This window comes from Monodelphis domestica, chromosome X, assembly GCF_027887165.1.
Source record: "Monodelphis domestica isolate mMonDom1 chromosome X, mMonDom1.pri, whole genome shotgun sequence".
NCBI classification, from domain to species: Eukaryota; Metazoa; Chordata; class Mammalia; order Didelphimorphia; family Didelphidae; genus Monodelphis; species Monodelphis domestica.
Genome location: NC_077235.1, coordinates 60,917,995 through 60,937,613, shown reverse-complemented (window position 1 = coordinate 60,937,613; position 19,619 = coordinate 60,917,995). Strand labels below are relative to the sequence as shown.

General features: G+C 37.8%; 1 long non-coding RNA gene across 2 annotated transcripts in view; it reads left to right on the top strand.

Annotated features, from left to right (window-relative positions):
* LOC103103093 (uncharacterized) overlaps positions 1 to 19,619 on the top strand; it is a 107,735-nt gene that overhangs the window by 72,802 nt on the left and 15,314 nt on the right. For both annotated transcript variants that reach the window (XR_008914673.1, XR_008914674.1), the window contains 2 exons: positions 481 to 571; positions 9,821 to 9,978. This is a non-coding gene — a long non-coding RNA (uncharacterized LOC103103093). The remainder of the gene's footprint in view (positions 1 to 480; positions 572 to 9,820; positions 9,979 to 19,619) is intronic.

Genomic DNA, 19,619 nt, shown 5'->3' with positions numbered 1-19,619 from the left:
TGAGCTGGTTTGGGAGGAAGGGAAGCCATTTTGCAGGACAAAATGACACAGAAGAGAATCCTAGGGATGATTCATCAGCTCATCCAACCCGACTCTGCCAAGGGAGGGATCCTTGGCTCTCACTCTTTGCCAGGCCAATGTAATTCCTAGATGATTACTCTACTTGGGAAGGGAATTGAGGTATCTCTGGTTCAGTGAGGTCCAAAATGGAAGCTTCCTTCCTGCTGCTTGTCAGAAGGGCTGTGGATGCACAGATTCAGGGCTGTGGCTCATCCTAGGGCTCCTTATGCACAGCCCTCTCCCCTTCCTTTGTTCAAGGCTCTATCTTTCTAGCAACCTTTAGAGGGCAGCATCAGCCATAGGAAATGCTCTTGCTCAGGGCAGCTGCTTCAGCCTTCCCCGCCCTTTTTGCTGGATGATCTCTACAAAGGAGGTGTAGGCTGTGGAGCAGAAGCCAAAATTTGGTTTTCTCATCCCCAGCACCTTCCTGATTGGGGGAACTCGATGCGCCTGTGAGGCTCCCGAAGATGCTCCCGCTCCCAGTGGCATATTCCGTGAAGATGATTCAAAGGTAAGGCTCAGGCTTTGCACAAAGCCTTTAAAGCTTCCCTCCCCGCTCCCATTTCCCTATTTTTCTAAAAAGCCCTCCATTTAATGTGATCCCAGGACATAGATGGGTCACTGATTTCATTCATTGCAACCCATCCATGTCTGAAAAGACTTGGGGAGATTGAGAGTTGGAAGGGATCAAAGAAGCCATTGAATTTATCCATAACTGAACTGAATGACAGCTGTAGTAACATAGCCAACGAGTGGTCTTGAAAGGGAGGGAGAGTCTAGCAAGTCATGTCAGCTCCCTGAGCCTTGATTTCCTTTGTAAAATGAGTAAATTGGACTGGACGGCCTCTTCCAGTTCTAGATGTGCAGTTTTAGTATTCTAAATTGGGATCTCATTTTCCTCATCTGGAATCCTAAGAGATGAGATGGCTTCTGGGGTCACTTTCAGCTCCAAATCTAGACTATTATCTTAAAGAGCTTCACCAGGGCCCTTGGTTTTCTTATGTCTGAAGTAAAAGGTTTGGCTTACCTGGGTCTAAGGTTTAAACTCCTATTATGCATTGCCACATAACCTCCCTGCTCTGGAAAATCAGAGGGTTGGCCTAGGTAGCCTCAGAGGTCCCTTTCAGCTCTAGCTCTAAGTCCATGTTATGGTAAGTCACTTCCCCTTGTTGGGCCTCCATTTCCTCATCTGTAAAAGAAAGGAGGTGGGCTAGATGGTGTCTGAAATCTCTTCAAGCACCAGCTGTAGCCTCCTTATGTTCTGAATCATTTTACATTCCTGGGTCTTGATATCCTTATTTGGAAAATGAGGGGATTGAAATGGATAGTATATTTGGTCCCTTTTAGCTCTCGTGAGACTTACACTATCTTAAAGTATTTCCTTACCTTCAGCCTCAGTTTCCTTATCTGAAAAATGATAATGTTGGAGCAAAAGGGCTCCAAGGTCCCTTTTGAAGGCTACAAAGATGCTTTGTCATTGTCCCTCCCAGGGTCTCATTTTGCTTGTCTGTAAAATGAAGGACTTGGACAAAATGGCTTCCGAGGCCACTTCTGGCTGGAGACTCAGGCTATACTCAGACCTTTTACTCCCCTTGGGGATGATTTCCTCCCCTGTAAAAGGAAGGGGATGGACTCAATGATGCCTTATAAGGGTCCCTTCTGGCTCCTATTCTTCAAAGTCAATTCCCTTCCTGGGTCCTGTTTTGCTCATCTGTAAAAAGAAGGGGTTGAACAAAATGGCCTCCAGGGACCTTCCCAGTTTTTGATCCAGGTTCCTGGGTTAAGCATGTTCCTTGATTCTCCCCAGCCTCATTTTCCTAGCCTGTAAAAGGAAGGGTTGAACAAAAGGGCTTTCAGGGTCCCTGCTAGCCTGAGATCTGCAGGCTTCCTTGATTATACATAAGAATTGCCTCTCCCTGGTTTTCCCACTGCTCAGCTGTAAAATGAAGGTGTCAAACAAAATGGCTTCCAGGGTTCCTTGCAGCTTTTGTTCCAGGTTCCTTGGTAAGACATATTTATTGCCCTTCCCTGGGCCTCAGGCTCTTCCTCAGTAAAATGAAGGGTTTTTTTACTAGATGGTTTCTGAGGTTTTCCTTAGCTCTAGAGCCAGGATCTGATTAGTCGTTTTCCCTGTCTGGGTGTCACTTTGCTCACCCAAACTACTGAAGGGTTGCCCAAATGGCTCTTTTGGCCCTTTTCCTCTACACTTACTCTCCTATTATGCAGATTTATTTTCCCTCCTACAAAGAGGAAATTGCACTAGATGAAGACTAATAAGCATGGGTCTGATTTCATTTAGTTATTCCTCTGGCTAGGTCTCAGTCTACCTACCTGTAAATAAAAGGGTTTGACCACAGTGCCTGTTTGCTTCCCTGCCAACATGAAAGCTAGGTTCTTATTTGGCTAAGCCCCCCCCCCCCACCTTCCCTTGGCCCTTTGTTTTTCCCTCAGTCATATGAGGGGATTAGACCCCAGGGCTTCTGAGGATTCTCTCAGATCTAGACTTGGGTGCTGTTGCTGTTCCTCCAGCAAGGTTCCTCCAGCCTCCTACTTTTCTGCTAAGGTTTCATTCTTTACTTCTAAGTGACACTTGCTATGATTTCCATTTAAGTGGCTACATTACAAAAATATTTACTGCCTGACACTCACTGTTTGAAATTGAACATGTACTCAGTCACATTTGAACTGGGTATGAAAAGGTTCTTTCAATGTTTTCTATTTTTAAAAGGGGCAGATTTTGCAGAGAGGAAGTTATTATCAGGAGCCAGTTTTCTCTCTGTTCAGCTTCAAAGTCCCTTATCAGCCAGAGTTAAAGAGGGTGGAACATGCAGAGAGGGCATTTGGTGGCTCAGTGAGAAAGAGCACCCAGGCAGGGAGCTGTCCAGTGTACTGAATGCTGTCACCCAGTGTACTCAGAGGAATGATCCTGAGTCATCCAGGCCACTCTTTCCTACTGGATCTAATCTAAAGCCCTCTGCCTCGCTTGCAGGTTGTGTGTACCCCTACCCCCGCCCTCCTTGCCCTCACCCCCTACCCCCAACTCTAGGTGAAAAGCCTCTGGTTTGGAAGTCAGGAGATCTGAGTTTCAGTTAATCGTTCACTCAAAACAAATGTATTGATGCACTATTGGATGGTGGACAGACAACTGGCTTTAGAGTGAGGAAGCCCTTTGTACTAGTTCCTTCTCTGGCCCCTACTGAGGGTGTGACCCAGTGCAAGCCAGTTAACTCCTCTGTACTTTAGGCAGTTCTCTATGTCTTGAGAGTCTAAGTCCATAAATTGCAGAGACTTGCACTGGAAGTTCATTCTCTGTCCCTTGGTGCTGGAGGCTATGCTAGGGATGCCAAGCAAAAGCAGCACCTAGCTTCAGGGACCTTATATTCTAAGTGGGGGGATGGGGAGGGATATAGCAGGTATAGAAGGTACCCTTACAGCAGAGTACACTGGGAGGTAGGGGGATCAGAAGGCTTCCTGCCAAACAAAAGGGAAATTCAACACTCTCTGGATCCTACCCTCTCACTTGACATAAAGGGAGACTGAGGCCTGCCAAAAGGAATAGCAAAAGGAGCTGACATGTGTATCTAGAACTGGAAGGTTCTCCAGAAGTCTAGCCCCACCTACATTTACATGAAGAAACTGAGGCCCAGGAAAGTAAAGTGACTTCTCTTTTGAAATTTTATTTTGATTCTGTTTACTTCCCTCTGCATCATCCATTCACATAGATGTTTCCATGCTTTTTTTATTCATCATGTACATCATTTCCTACAGCCCAGTAATATTCCATTATGGTCATTTGCCACAATTTGTTTTGTCATCTCTCAATTGTTGGGCATCTACTTTGTTCCTAATTCTTTGTAGTTAAAAGTGCTACTATAAACATTATGTGGGAGTATGTAAGGACTTTCTTCTTATTGATGGCTACTTGGCATATAATCCCCAGTAGTATAGTCTCTGGTTCCAAGGGTATGGACATTTTAGTCACTTTATTTGCCTAATTCTGTTTTTAAAAAGGTTGTACCATTTCTCAGATCCACTGACAATGTATTAGTGTGCCTTTCACTTCATTAGCTTTCCATCACTGACTGTTGCCATTTTGGTCATTTTTGCCAATTTTGGTGTGGGAGGTGGAGGTTCAGGTTTGTTTTGTTTTGTATTTTTCTTATTATTAGTGATTTGGAGCATTTCTTATATGTGGTTCTGAATACTTTGCAATGCTGTTGAGAACTGTTCATATCCTTTGATCACTTATCTACTGGGGAATGGCTATTAGTTTCTATATCTTAAATACCAAACCTTTATATGTGGAGATTTTTCTTATTCTAGATGTGTGAATGCTGTCTGTGCAGCAGCTTTTCAAGTTCACATAATGAGTCATCTATTTTTTTGTAATTGTTTTATCTCTTGTTAATTAAGACTACCTCTCCTACTCAGGGCTATGAGATATATGATCTATTTCTTTGGTTAAATTTTTAAACCCTTACCTTCCATCTTAGAATTACTACTGAGTATTGGTTCTAAGGTAGAAGAGTGGTAAGGGCTAGGCAATGGGTGATAAATGACTTTTCCAGGGTCATACAGCTAGGAAGTGTCTGAAGGCAGATTTGAACCCAGGACTTCCTGTCTCTAGCCATGGCTCCACTGAGACAACAAGCTGCCCCCTTGTTCATTTCTCAATAGTATGATCTTTAATATTAAAGCCATGTATCCATTTAGGATGTATTGTGGTATATGATGTAAGGTGCTGCTCTAAACCTAACTTCTCTCAGATGCTTTTTATTTTTGCAGCAATTTATTAATAAAATAAAAGGGTTTTCCTCTAGTCATATCATGACTTCTACTTTATCAAACACTAGATTATTGAGCTCTATTGTTTCTGATTCTCCCACCTAGTTTGTTCTATTGATCTCTATTTTTTTCATATTTTAACTAATGTCCTTGATGGTTTTGGTGACTGCTACTTTATAATACAGTTTGATGTCTGGAAATGCTCTTCCCCATGTACCCCCTTAATTTCCTCTTCATTTGTCTTTTGGTTGGTGCATTGGATAGAGTGCTGGCTTTAGGGTCAAGAAGGCCCAAGTTCAAATTTGGCCTCAGACATTTGTTTGCTATGTGACCATGGGCAAGTCACTTAAGCTCTGTATGCCTCAGTCTCCTTATTTGCAAAATGAGATAATAATAGTATGTGCCTACCTCCCAGGGTTGTTGTGATGAGATAATAAGTATAAAGCACTTAGCACTGGTGTATAGGAAGTCCTATATAAATGAGAGACGACAGCTGTTATTATCCTCATTTCTTTTTTATTTCCCTTGATATTATAGGTCTTTTGTTTTTCTAAATGAATTTTGCTCTTCTATAAGGTTCTATGAAATATCTTCTTTAATTTGATTGCTATGGCATTAAAAAGGAAATTAATTTGGCAGTATTTTCATTTTTATTATATTGACATGACAGCCATGAATACTGAATTTTCCTCTAATTATTTAAGTTATTCTTCATTTTTAAAAGAACTTTGTAATTGAATCTATAGAAGTCTCTTGTGCACTTTAAGATGCCGTTCCCCAGAAACTTGATGAATTTTGTAGTTATATGAAATGGAATTTCCCTTTCTATTGTTGCTTTTTATATTTTGTTAGTATTATATAGAAATGTTGATTTTGAGTTTTCATTTTGTAGCCTTCAATTTTGCTGAAGCTATTATTTGATTCGCTTAGCATATTTGTTGCTTCTCTGGGATTTTCCAAGTATTTCTTTATATCATTAGGAAAGAGGGATTTTATCTCTTTACTCATGTTTATCCCATTAATTCTTTTCTTTTATTGTTGTTGCTAGAAATTCAAGAACTATATCAAATAATAGTGGGGCAGATGTTATTTATATATTATTATTTATTTATGTTATTCTTTATTATTCTTTATTCTTTATTATATTATATTAATTTATTAATTTATATAATATATGAACATAATATATAATATGCATATTATATATTATAATTGATATATTTATTTATTTATTATTTATTAATGAAATTCCCCCATTGCACATGGTGCATGCTTTTTTATTTAGATAGATACTTTTTATGACAAGAGGAAAGGTCCATCTATTCCAAGGCTTTATGTGGTTTCATTGATTTTAGCTTAAATGAGTACCATAGTTTGTCAACGGCTTTTTTGTATCTATTGAGATCATCATGTGATTTTAGATGTTTTTATTTTTAATGTGATAAAGTGTGTTGATTATTTTCTTAATTCTGAGCCATCCTTTTATTCTTAGTGTAAATCTTACTTGTTCGTAATGAATGATTTTTAATTTGTTTGATAGGGTTTTGTTTTTAAAAATTGAGTCAATATTAATGAATGATATTGCCATCTAGTTTCCCTTCTATGTTTTTTCTTTCCCACTTTTAGGTGCTAGGACTATATTTGTCTCATAAAGGAAACACCTCTCAAGAATCCTTTTTATCAATATTTGAGAATAATTTGTTAAGTCTTGGCACTAATTATTCTTTGGTGAATCCATTAGAACAAAGAAGTTGTTTCTTCTTGTGGTAGTTCCTTTATAGCTAGAGTCCTATTTAGATGTCCCACTAGTTTTTTAGTTCTGGTTTCTCTAGCAATTTGTTTAGTCTCATAGTTTCTTTTTTGTTTATATTTCTGTTAGATTTATGCAAATGTGAGAGGTTATTTAAGTCCTCTGTCACTTGTGTTACTGTTTATATGTTCTTGAAGCTCAGATAATATTTCCTTTATGAATTTGGATGATAGGGCATTCGGAGCATAAAAATTTATTACCGATGTTAATAATACTTTCCTTGTTTGTTGCGTATAATTCCTTTCATAATTATGTCGTTTCCTTGTTTATTCCTTTTTATTTTTTTAATATTTGGTTTTGTTTTATCAGATAACATGATTGCAAGTCCTTTTTTTGGATTCACTTAATGCATAGTAAATATTTTTTCCATCCATTCAGTTTTATTTTGTGTATGTTTTTTTAAAAAATGAGTTTAGTATGAGCAACAGTGTGTGGGATTTTGTTTTTTCATCAAGTTGAGCATTCTTTTTCATTTTATTGAATTGTTTTTATCTATTTACTTCTAGAGTTACAAAAATTAGATTTATATTTTCCTGCATCACCAATATGGAGATTTTTTTCAACTTGCCATCCCCCCTTTCTGTGGTAAACACAGTGTTATGTTTCTTCATTTGCTTTACCTTTATCTTTTTAAAAATGGTATTATTCTCATTGACTCTCTTCCTCTTCCCCTGGATCGCCCCCTGCTGTTCTCTCTTTGTGGTTTTGTTTATTTGTTCCTTTATCTCTCCTGGCTTCATGTAGTTATTTAATTCTTTTCCTCCTTTCTCTTTTCTCTTGCCATCACCTTCATATACTATAACTTGTTTAAACAGTCTCCAATTAGTGGAAGTCCCCTCAGTTTCTCTTTTGTTGCCAGCACAATAAGAGATGCTGTAAACATTTTTGTACACATGGGTCCTCTTCTTGTCCTCCTCTTTTTTAATCTCCTTGAGTTATGGACCTGTAAAAGTATTGTTTTGTAAAAGAGTATAAATAGCTTAATAACTGTTTGTGTATTGTTCCAAATTGACTTCCAGAATGGTTGGACCAGTTCACAGTCTCTCTAGTAGTGTATTAAAGTGCCCCTCTCCCCCACTTTTAGAAATCAGGTTCTCTCTTGTATTTATCATTTTCCTTATTCATTGTATTGACCAGTCTGATACATTTGGGGTGTGTGCAGATATGTGCATTTCTTTTTTTATTAGTGACTTAGTGCAATGTTAATAGCTTGGATTTTTTCCTCTAAAAATTGTCTCTTTGTATCCTTTGACCATTTATCAAATAATCAATTATTTTTAGAAATTTGACTCAGTTCCTTATCCTTTTTAAGAATGTGATTCTTATGAGAGAAACTTACTATAACAATCCCTCCCAATTTTCTGTTTCTCTTTACATTTTATTTGTATTGACTTTGTGAAAAAAACATTTTTAATTGCATAGAATCAAAAATATCCATTTTATCTCCCACAATCCTCTCTATCTCTTGTTTGATTATAACGCTTCCTCTATCCATAGAACTGGGAGATATCGTGCATGCTCACTTATTTTTTCAAAGTTTTCCCATTGATTGAAATAAATGGTATTCGCCAAATTTGCACATCACAAGAACATATTTCAAGAGTTGGAAGATCCCTCAGAGGCTATCTAGGCCAACTCCTTTATTTTTTCCATAAGGAAACTGAGGCCCAGAGATAGGAAGTAACTTGCCTAAGGTCACAAACAAGATCATAGATTTAGAGCTAGAAAGGCTCATCTGTTCTAACTTCCTCACTTTGCAGTGAAGAAACTGAGGTCCAAAGACTCGGTGTTCTTTCATAGTACCACACTGCCTCTTTGTGGCACAAAGCTTGAAAGAATAATTAGTAGACTGGATGGCAGTCAGGATTCAAATGTATCTTGACAGCCTTTTGCTGAATCTAATAAGGTTAAATTCAGCAGAGACAAATGTAAAGTCCTTTACTTGAATTCAAAAAATCAACTTCCCAAGTATAAGGTGAGAGTGGCATGGTTAGAAAATAGTTTGAAAAAGATCTGGGATTTCTAATGGACTACAAGCTTAGTAACTGCCAGTATTATGATGTGGCAGCTGAATGTGTATTGGCTGCATTGAGAGGCAAAGCTTCCAGGTATAAGGAGCCTCTCTGCACTCTGCCTTGGTCAGAACCCATTTGGAGTACTCTCTTTGGTTCTGGTGCCTGATTTTAGGAAAGACTTTGATAAGCTGGACAGTAGCCAGAGGAGGGCATCCAAGATGGTGAAGACTGTGGAGTCCAAGTCATATGCAGAACAGCTGAAATAACCAGGGATGTTGAGTGTGGAGAAGAGAAGACTCAGGCAAGACATAATAGTTTTCTTTCAGTATCTGAAGAGCTGTCATGAGGAAGAGATTTGTTCTGCTTGTCCCCAGAGGGCAGAACAAGATGCAGAGGCCAATTGAGGTTTCAGGTCAGGAAGAACTTACTAATAAGCAGATGCTAAGATCTTTCCTTCTTGGGGCTTCTCAAGCACAAGTGTAGGGCCATCTGTAGGGTATGTTATCCTGTGCATTTCTTTGGGAATATTGTAGATTGGTCTACGTGATCACTGAGGTTTCTTCAAGCCCAGAAATTTTGTTTTTCTGTGAGGAGTATGCTCATTCTTTCTCATGGACTAATGTATTAGGGATATAAGAATAATAATTATCATTTATATAGCATTTTAAAGTTTGCTAAGTGCTTTATGCAGGTTAACTCATTTGATTCTTAACCCGTGAGAGGCAGCTACTCTTATTTTCCCTACTTCACAGATGAGGAAACTGAGGCTGAGAAAGGTCAAGTGATTTGCCTAGGGTTAAATGATTAGAAAGTGTCTGGGATCAAATTTTAACTCAGTCCAGGTCCTGGACCACCAAAGTGTATATGGTCCTGGAAAGGGAGATTACCCCTGCAGTGTTTGAGGGGAGCCAATTTTTCTCAGGGATGGGAAGTCAATTAGACCCACTCCTCCCAATAAAAACACTTGTTGATCTTGCACCACAGACTGGAGTGCAGCATAAATTAATTTTTCTCTTTTAATTAATGAGCATTTTTTCCCTCTTCCATCTCCCCCTTCTCCACTGAAAAAAGAAACAAAACCCTTGTAACAAATATGTATTGTCAAGCAAAATAAATTCCTGAACAAACTGTGTATATCTGTCCTTCACAGTCTGAAAATGATTCTTCTCATCGAAAGAAAGAGAAAAGTGTATGAAGGAAGAGCAGGAAGTTCTGATCACCTCTGCTAAGTGAAATTAGAATCGAGTAGTTTAACCTTCTTTCTGTCATCCATTGAAACTGTCCCATCTACCTGGAGCAGTATTTTATGTAAGTCTCATTTCTCTAATTCAATCACAAAGTCCTTATTGGATATATTTTCTTCATTTTCGGTACCCCTTTCCACTGCTCTGTCCCCTCCCTTCAATTTTGCACAGTGCTGGTTATGGTGGTTTTTCAAAGTTTGACACTTAAAAAATACTTTAAAGAGGTTTCTGGTATATTATCATAACACATAATTACTTGGGAGAGTACCAGCTTTGTGTCTTTATGTTCTTTCATGTTGACCAGGCTTAAAAATATAGGTCTCAGGGCAGCTAGGTGGCACAGTCCATAGATATCCAGAACTGGTGTGAGGAGGACCTGGATACAAATCTGGCCTTAGACGCATCCTAGCTAAGTGATCTTGGCCACGTCACTCAATCCCATTTATCTAGTCTTTACCCTTCTGTCCTAGAGTTGTTACTAGGACAGCAAGTAAGGGTATAAGACAATAAAAAAATGTAAGTGTCCTGCATTTTGAGCTTCTTGTTCCTCTTGTAGGTGGTGGGATGGCTTTACCTTCTTCAAACCCCAAGAATGGTTTTGGATAGATTATTGCAATGAATAGAGTTATGAAGTATTTAGGAGTTGTTTTCAACAAGAATTTTTGAATCACCTTTTTGTATTCTAGATGTTGGCGAATATATAAAATTTAGGCATAGTGTGGTCCTTAGACTCATGAAGCCTACAATCCAGTTAGAGATACCAAGTTGTACATTATTTCTCCTCTTTCCACTTCTGAAGGCTGAGTGTCCTTTAAGGTTCTACCATCAGCCTTCTTCCATTTCTCCCCACCCCTATAGTTAGTAAAGTTTTCTAACTGGCTTTAATTACCACCTTTTTGGGTATGATGCTGAGTTCTATATATCTGTCCTCAACTTACCTTTTAAACTCCAGTAGTCTCTCTCAAACTGCCTGTTGAATATCCCCATACTGAAGACCCACCACTGGCAGCTCTTACTCAATATGTCTGAAATGGAATTTAACATCTTCCCCCTTAAACTTATCCTTTCCCTCAAATTCCTTCTTTTTTTTGATGAGGCCATCAGATGGGGACACTGAGATGCAAAGGCATAAAGTAACTTTTCCATGATCAATTTCAAATCTGGGACTTAGATCCAAGCCATCTACCTGCTGAGAGGTCCAAGGCTCTCTATAATACCACTCTACTTTGATGATGTACCTTAAGTATCAAGAGAGTAAAGAGGCAGTAGGAAAATCTTGTGTCTTTCCGCTCAGATAGCTAAAAGACTCCAAACTCAGAATGAATATGAGATTTGTACGAACTGATCCAAAGTGAAGTGATCAGAATCAGGAGAACAATGGAGATGTTAGCAGCAATATTGTAAAGATAATTCAACTTTGAAAGATGTAGTAATTCTCCTGAACATAACAACCAACACAATTCCAAAAGTCACACTATGAAATATGCTCTCCACCTACAGATAGAGAAATGATGGACTTAGAGTACAGATTGAAGTGTATTTTCTATTTTTTTTATTTAAAAAAATGACTAAGTTAGAAATTTGTTTTGGATGACTATACATATTTGTAGTAGTTTATTTTTCTTGCCAGTTCCATTGGTGGGAAAGGAAGAGGTCAGGGAGAAAAGTTGGAACTGAAAATAAAATTGAATTAAAAAATAAAATTAAAATACCTATCCTTTATCATTGTTGTTGAGATGGGTTGGACTCTTTTGACTTCATTTGGGCTTTCATTGGCAAAGATACTGGAGTATTTTGCCATTCCTTCTGCAGCTCATTTTACAGATTAGGAAACTGGGGGAAATGGGGTTAAGCAGGACCACAAAGGTAATAATGTGGCTGGATTTGAATTCAGGTCTTCCTGACTCCAAGCCTGGTATTTTACTAATTGTGCCTTCTACCTGCCCTAGAGCTATTATTGATAATGAAAAAAATGGCCCTTCTATACCCATGAGTGTTTTTTGGTTTTAATGTTATCTAATTTTTTTTTAATGTTGAGCAATGCTTGCATCCTAGATATAAATTGATCTGAGACATAATGAATGATTTTTGGAGATGTTATGTTATCCTGTTTCTAGGATTATATTTTAAAAATTTGAATCAATATATCAATATTTATTAATGTAAAGAATTATTATTTGAGGGAACATTTGTAGATGTTCACCTCCAGAGAAAGAATTACTAGAAATACAAAACAAAAAGACAAGATTTACATAGATGCCTCCTTCTTCTGTAAACTTTGTATGATGTGGAGAGGGAAAGAAGAGACTGAGATACCTGATGAAAAATGTATTAAAAAAACAAAAGAGAGGATTCAGAGAGTTCTGGGTAAGCATGGCAGCAGTCTAGATGCAGGGCACTTCCTCTCCCCAGCACCTAAGGACATAGACTACCTGAAAAGACCATAAAAACAATTTTCAGAAGCATGGAGGAACTCTACAGTAGGGCACAGAATTCAAGGTACATAGGATTGGGAATTTCTACACTACAAAACGGTGAAAAAGCTCTCACCCAAACGTGAGCAGATCTCCCCTCCCCCATCCCACCTACACAGCCAGAGTCAGAGCTAGCTCATGCCAGAATTAGTGAGTGAGCAAGGGGCACCTCTAGGTCCTTGGGAGCTAACCAAGACTACCAAAGTCTTGCCCCTGGGAGCAGCTACACCAGAAACTCTGGCGGGCAGGGGAGCACAGACCCTGGGTTCTCAGAGCCAGCATGCTTCAGAATCAGCGAGTGAGCGAGGGGTACCGATACAGCAAGCAAGGGGCTCCTCTAGGTCCTTGGAAACTGACTAAGACCACCAAAGGCCTACCCCTTGGAGCAGCTACACCAGAAACTCCAAGGGATGGGGGAGCTAAGACCCTGCATGCCCCTGGGAAGGTAGCTCAGAGAAGACCTGCAAATAGCTATGACTGTGGAGATTTGGGAACTTGCCTCAGGCAAAATCCTTTCTCCTTAACTCTACACACAGAAAACCTGCCCAGATCACTCAGATCTATGACTAAAAAGGGAAGGTAAAAACCTCCATAGTGATGGCTAATTGTGCACAGGAGCCCCAACCTCCCTCCAAGAAAAGCAAAAAAAGGCAGTGATCCTCAAAAATTTTTATGGAGGAAAAACCCAGGTTACAGAGGAAATACAGGAGGAAATTCAAACAAAGATAAAACCTTCTAAAAAATGGAAATTGTCCAGAAGCACTAGAAGAATTTAAATTGGAGCTTATCAAAAAGATGGAAGTCTTCTGCCAAGAGAAGTGGGAAATAGTTCAAAGAGAAAATAACAGCTTAAAGGACAAGAACTCTCAATTGGAGAAACAGCTGGAAGCCACGAAAAGTAGGACAGCCCAAACCTAAAAGGAAAACCAGTCTTTAAAGACCAGAATTAGGCAACTGGAAGCCAATGATCTTGCAAAACAACAAGAATTAATAAAGCAAAGTCAAAAGACTGACAAAATAGAGGAAAACATGAAATATCTCACTGAGAAGGTGACAGATCAGGAAAACAGGAAGGAGAGACAATTTGAGAATCATTGGTCTACCTGAAAAGCCAGAAATAAACAGAAATATTGACATCATACTTCAAGAAATCATCCAATAAAACTGCCCTGATGTTCTTGAACAAGGGGACAAAAGAGACATTGAAAGAGTTCATAGAACACCCTCTACAATAAATCCCCAAAAGACAATTCCCAGGAATATAATTGCCAAATTCCCAAGCTTTCAAGCTAAGAAGAAAATTCTACAAGAAGCCAAAAAGACACAATTCAGATACCAAGGAGCACCAATCAGGAGCACACAAGACCTGGCAGTTTCCACACTAAAGGACCACAAGGCCTGGAACACAATATTCAGAAAGGCAAGAGAACTGGGTCTTCAACCAAGAATCACCTATCCATCAAAACTGACTATATACTTCCAGGGGAAAGTATGGGCATTCAACAAAATAGAAGATTTCCAAGTATTTGTAAAGAAAAGACCAGAACTAAGTGGAAAGTTTGATATCCAAACACAAAGATCAAGATAAACATGAAAAGGTAAATAAGAAAGAGAGGGAAAAGGAGAAAAAAATTTTTTTAATTATTCAAACTCTCTTCTTTAAGGGCTACAATTAGATCAAATTATGTATATTAACATATGGGGAAAATGTTATTTGTAACTCTCAAAACCTGTATTCATTATTATAGTAATTAGAAGAATCACTCACAGGAAGAGATTGGGGCATTAAGGGCTATAAGATGATATACAAAAAAAAAAAGAAAGAAAAAGGGAGGGGGGAATCGATGATGGTACCAAGAGATACTTGAAAAAAATAAAATAAATAGAATAATATTTTTCACACAAAGATACACATAGGAAGGGGAGGGGAAGAACACTCTTATAAGAAGGAGAGGAAGAGGGTGCTAATAGGTAATACTTAAACCTAACTCTCAGTAAAATCAACTCTGTGAGGGAAGAGCATCTAGATCCATTGGGATCTTGAATTCTATCTTATCCTACAGGGTAAGGCAGAAGGGAAAACTATGGGGGGGGTGGATGGGGACGGAGTACAAAAAGGGAGGGAAGGAGAGGGGGGAGGGAACTTAACAGACCTTAAAAAATAAGAAGGGAACAAAAAGGGAGAGATCAGAAAGGGAAGCATACCAAGGGAAGGGATTAGGGGGATTGATTAAAAGTAAACCACTGGTTTAAAAGGATATAGCAAAAGAAGAAAGGACAGAACTAGGAGAGGATATCAAAATGGTAGGGAATTCACAAATGACAATCATAACTTTGAAAGTGAATGGGATTAACTCACCTATAAAACATAGACGAATAGGAGAGTGGATTAGAATAGAAAATCCTACCATATGTTGTCTACCAAAAAACACACCTGAGACAGGTAGATACTCACAAGTTCAGAATTAAAGGTTGGAGCAAGACCTATTGGTCCTCAACTGATAGAAAGAAGGCAGGAGTTGCAATCATGATATCAGATAAAGCCAAAGTAAAAATAAACCTGATTAAAAGGTATAGGGAAGGTAAATACATACTGATAAAAGGGAGTACAGACAATGAGGAATTATCCCTAATCAACATGTATGCACCAATTGGAATAGCACCCACATTTCTAATGGAGAAACTAGTAGAACTGAAGGAGGAAATAGATAGTAAAACTATACTAGTGGGAGACCTGAATGTACCACTATCAAATTTAGATAAATCAAATAAAAAACGAATAAGAAAGAGGTAAAAGAGGTGAATGAAATCTTATAACAATTAGAGTTAATAGATACATGGAGAAATATAAATAGGGACAAAAAGGAATACACCTTCTTTTCAGCAGCACATGGTACATTCACAAAGATTGACCATATACTAGGTCATAAAAACATGGCATGCAAATGCAGAAAAGCAGAAATAATAAATGCAACCTTTTCAGATCATAAAGCAATAAAAATAATGATCATTAAGGGTACATGGAGAGCCAAATCAAAAACTAATTGGAAATTAAATAATATGATTCTCCAAAACCGGTTAGTTAGAGAACAAATCATGGAAACAATTAATAATTTTATTGAAGAAAATGACAATGATGAGACAACCTTTCAAGCTCTATGGGATGCAGCCAAAGCAGTAGTCAGGGGAAAATTTATATCCTTGAGTTTATATATTAACAAATTAAGAAGGGTAAAGATCAATGAATTGGACATGCAAATCAAAAAACTTGAAAGCAAACAAATTAATCCCCCCCAGAAGAAAACCAAATTAGAGATCCTAAAAATTAAGGGAGAAATTAATAAAATCAAAAGTGAAAGAGTTGTTGAACTAATAAATAAGAATAGAATCTGGTATTTTGAAAAAATAAATAAAATAGACAAAATATTGGTCAATTTAATTAAAAAAAGAGGAAAGAAGAAAATCAAAGTCACAGTATCAGGGATGGAAAGGGAGAACTCACCTCCAATGAAGAGGAAATTAAGGCAATCATTAAAAATTATTTTCCCCAATTATGCGGCAATAAATACGCCAATCTAGGTGATATGGATGATTATTTACAAAAATATAAATTGCCTAAATTAACAGAAGAAGAAATAGAATTCTTAAATAATCCCACATCAGAAAAAGAAATTGAACAGGTCATCAAAGAATTCCCTAAGAAAAAATCCTCAGGGCCTGATGGATTCAGAAGTGAATTCTATCAAACATTCAAAGAACAGCTAATCCCAATACTATACAAACTATTTGGCATAATAAGCAAAGAGGGAATAATACCAAATTCCTTTTATGACACAAATATGATACTGATTCTAAAGCCAGGCAGGTCAAAAACAGAGAAATAAAACTACAGACCAATCTCCTTAATGAACAAAAATGCAAAAATCTTAAATAGGATACTAGCAAAAAGACTCCAGCAAGTAATCAGGGGGGGTTATTCACTATGATCAGGTGGGATTTATATCAGGAATGCAAGGATGTTTCAACAGGAAAACCATCCACATAATCAACCATATCAACAAGCAAACCAACAAAAATCACATGATTATCTCAATAGATGCAGAAAAAGCCTTGGACAAAATACAAAACTCATTCCTATTGAAAACACTAGAAAGTATAGGAATAGAAAGGCCTGTCCTAAAAATAATAAACAGTATATATCTAAAACCATCAGCACAAGTCATCTGCATTGGGGATAAAATGGAAGCCTTCCCAATAAGATCTGAAGTGAAACGAGGATGCCCATTATCACCTCTATTATTTAACTTCGTACCAGAAACACTAGCAGTAGCAATTAGAGAAAAAAAAAGAAATTGAAGGTATTAAAATTGGCAACAAAGAGACCAAGCTGTCACTCTTTGCAGATGATATGATGGTCTACTTAAAGAATCCTAGACAATCAACTAAATAGCTAGTGGAAATTATCAACAACTTTTGCAAAGTTGCAGGATACAAAGTAAACCCACATAAGTCATCAGCATTTCTATATATCTCTAAAGTATCTCAGCAGCAGGAATTAGAAAGAGAAATTCCATTCAAAATCACCTTAGACAATATAAAATACTTAGGAATCTATCTGCCGAGACAAACACAGGAACTATATGAACACAACTACAAAACACTTTCCACACAACTAAAACTGGATCTGAGCAATTGGAAAAACATCATCTGCTCATGGGTAGGAAGAGCTAACAATAAAAATGACCATCCTACCCAAACTTATCTATTTATTTAGTGCCATACCCATTGAACTTCCAAAAAACTTTTCTTCTGAATTAGAAAAAAACATAACAAAGTTCATTTGGAGGAAGGAAACATCAAGGATATCCAGAAATAATGAAAAAAATACAAAGGAAGGTGGCCTTGCAGTACCAGATCTCAAACTATATTATAAAGCAGTGGTCAGCAAAACAATTTGGTACTGGCTAAGAGAGAGAAATGAGGATCAGTGGAATAGACTTGGGGTAAGTGACCTCAGCAAGACAGTCTATGACAAGCCCAAAGATCCCAGCTTTTGGAAAAAAAAAATCATTATTTGATAAAAACTCCCGGGAAAATTGGAAGACAGTGTGGGAGAGATTAGACTTGGATCAACACCTCACACCCTACCCCAAGATAAATTCAGAATGGGTGAATGACTTGAACATAAGAAGGAAACGATAAGTAAATTATATGAATACAGAATAGTATACATGTCAGACCTCTGGGAAGGGAAATATCATAAAACCAAGCAAGATTTAGAAAGAGTCACAAAATGTAAAATAAATAATTTTGACTACATCAAATTAAAAAGGTTTTGTCCAAACAAAACCAATGTAACCAAAATCAGAAGGGAAATAACAAACTGGGAAACAATATTCATAACAAAAACCTCTGACAAACGTCTAATTAAATTTACAAGGAGCTAAATCAATTGTACAAAAAATCAAGCCATTCTCCAACTGATAAATGGCAAGGGACATGGATAGGCAATTTTCAGTTAAAGAAGTCAAGACTATTAATAAGCACATGAAAAAGTGTTCTAAATCTCTTATGATCAGAGAGATGCAAATTAAAACAACTCACCTCACACCTAGCAAATTGGCTAACATGACAGCAACGGAATGTGATGAGTGCTGGAGGTGATATGGCAAAGTTGGGACATTAATTCATTGCTGGTGGAGTTGTGAACTGATCCAACCATTCTGGAGTGCAATATGGAATTATGCCCAAAGGGCGATAAAAGATTGTCTGCCCCTTGATCAAGCCATAGCACCGCTGGGATTGTACCCCAAAGAGATAATAAGGAAAAATACATGTACAAGAATATTCATAGCTGCACTCTTTGTGGTGGCAAAAATTTGGAAAATGAGGGGATACCCTTCAATTGGGGAATGGATGAACAAATTGTGATATGTAATAGTTAAAATTAGGGAAGACTGAGGCAGGTAGAAATTAGTTTCTCTCTGCAAGGAGTATCGTATTTTAGAGGTTTATTAAAGATTGAGAATTTAAGAATATACAAGTAAGAAAAAGCACATGGCAAGTGGGCCATGAGGCCCACCCAAAATTTCACTCACATCATGAGACACGTCTGTTTGCCAGCAGAGACAGGAAGTAAAGTGCACCCCCCGTCTATGGGGAAGACCCTTTAAATTAAATTTTGCTCTTGTCCCAGCTGAGAATTCAGTGAGATTAGAGGGCATTCTGGGGAAGTGGAGCAAGGGCTTCTGGGGATTGAAGTCCTGGATTCGAGTCTATTTTTACAGATATATGTTGGTGATGGGATTCTATTGTGCTCAAAGGAATAATAAAGTGGAGGAATTCCATGGGGACTGGAACAACCTCCAGGAAGTGATGCAGAGTGAAAGGAGCAGAACCAGGAGAACAAAGTACACAGAGGCTGATACACTGTGGTACAATCGAAGGTAATGGACTTCTCCATTAGTGGCAATGCAGTGATCCTGAAAAACGCAGAGGGATCCATGAGAAAGAACACTATCCACATTCAGAGGAAAAACTGTGAGAGTGAAAACATCAAAGAAAAACAACTGCTTGATGACATGGGTTGAGGGGAATATGATTGGGGATGTAGACTCTAAATGAACATCCTAAAGCAAATACAAACAATATGGAAAAGGGTTCTGATCAAGGACACATGTAATACACAGTGGAATTGAGCTTCGGCTATGGGAGGGGTGGGGGGGGAGGGGAGGAAGGAATACAAAATGATGTTTGTAAGCGAGGAATAATGTTTGAAATTGACCAAATAAAAAAATAATGTTTAAAAAAACAAAAGAGAGGATTCAGTAGTTCTTGGTGTATTTTGATATTAATCAATCAAGAAATAGTTGATAAACATTCATTTAGTACCATGAAAAATCAAGATCATTTTCCTACCTACAAGCCCTCTGTCTGAATGGGAGGCACCATCCTGGCCTCCCTGTCTATATTCTAGCAGATGTAGACCAGTAAGGCGGTATATGACAAATCTGGGCTTCTCATTGTCTATAAACGATGATTTTGGTAATGAAATTGCTTTGTGTGTGTTTGTGTATGTGTGCATGTGTTTGTGTTTTGTACGTGTCCCCGGACTTTAAAACTGTAACAATAAAAACAACAGGCCCTCTAAGTATGATGAAGGCAAACATTTGCCAAAGTTCCATAATTTATCTGTACATTTATTCTATATATTTGAAAAAGATTAAATTTT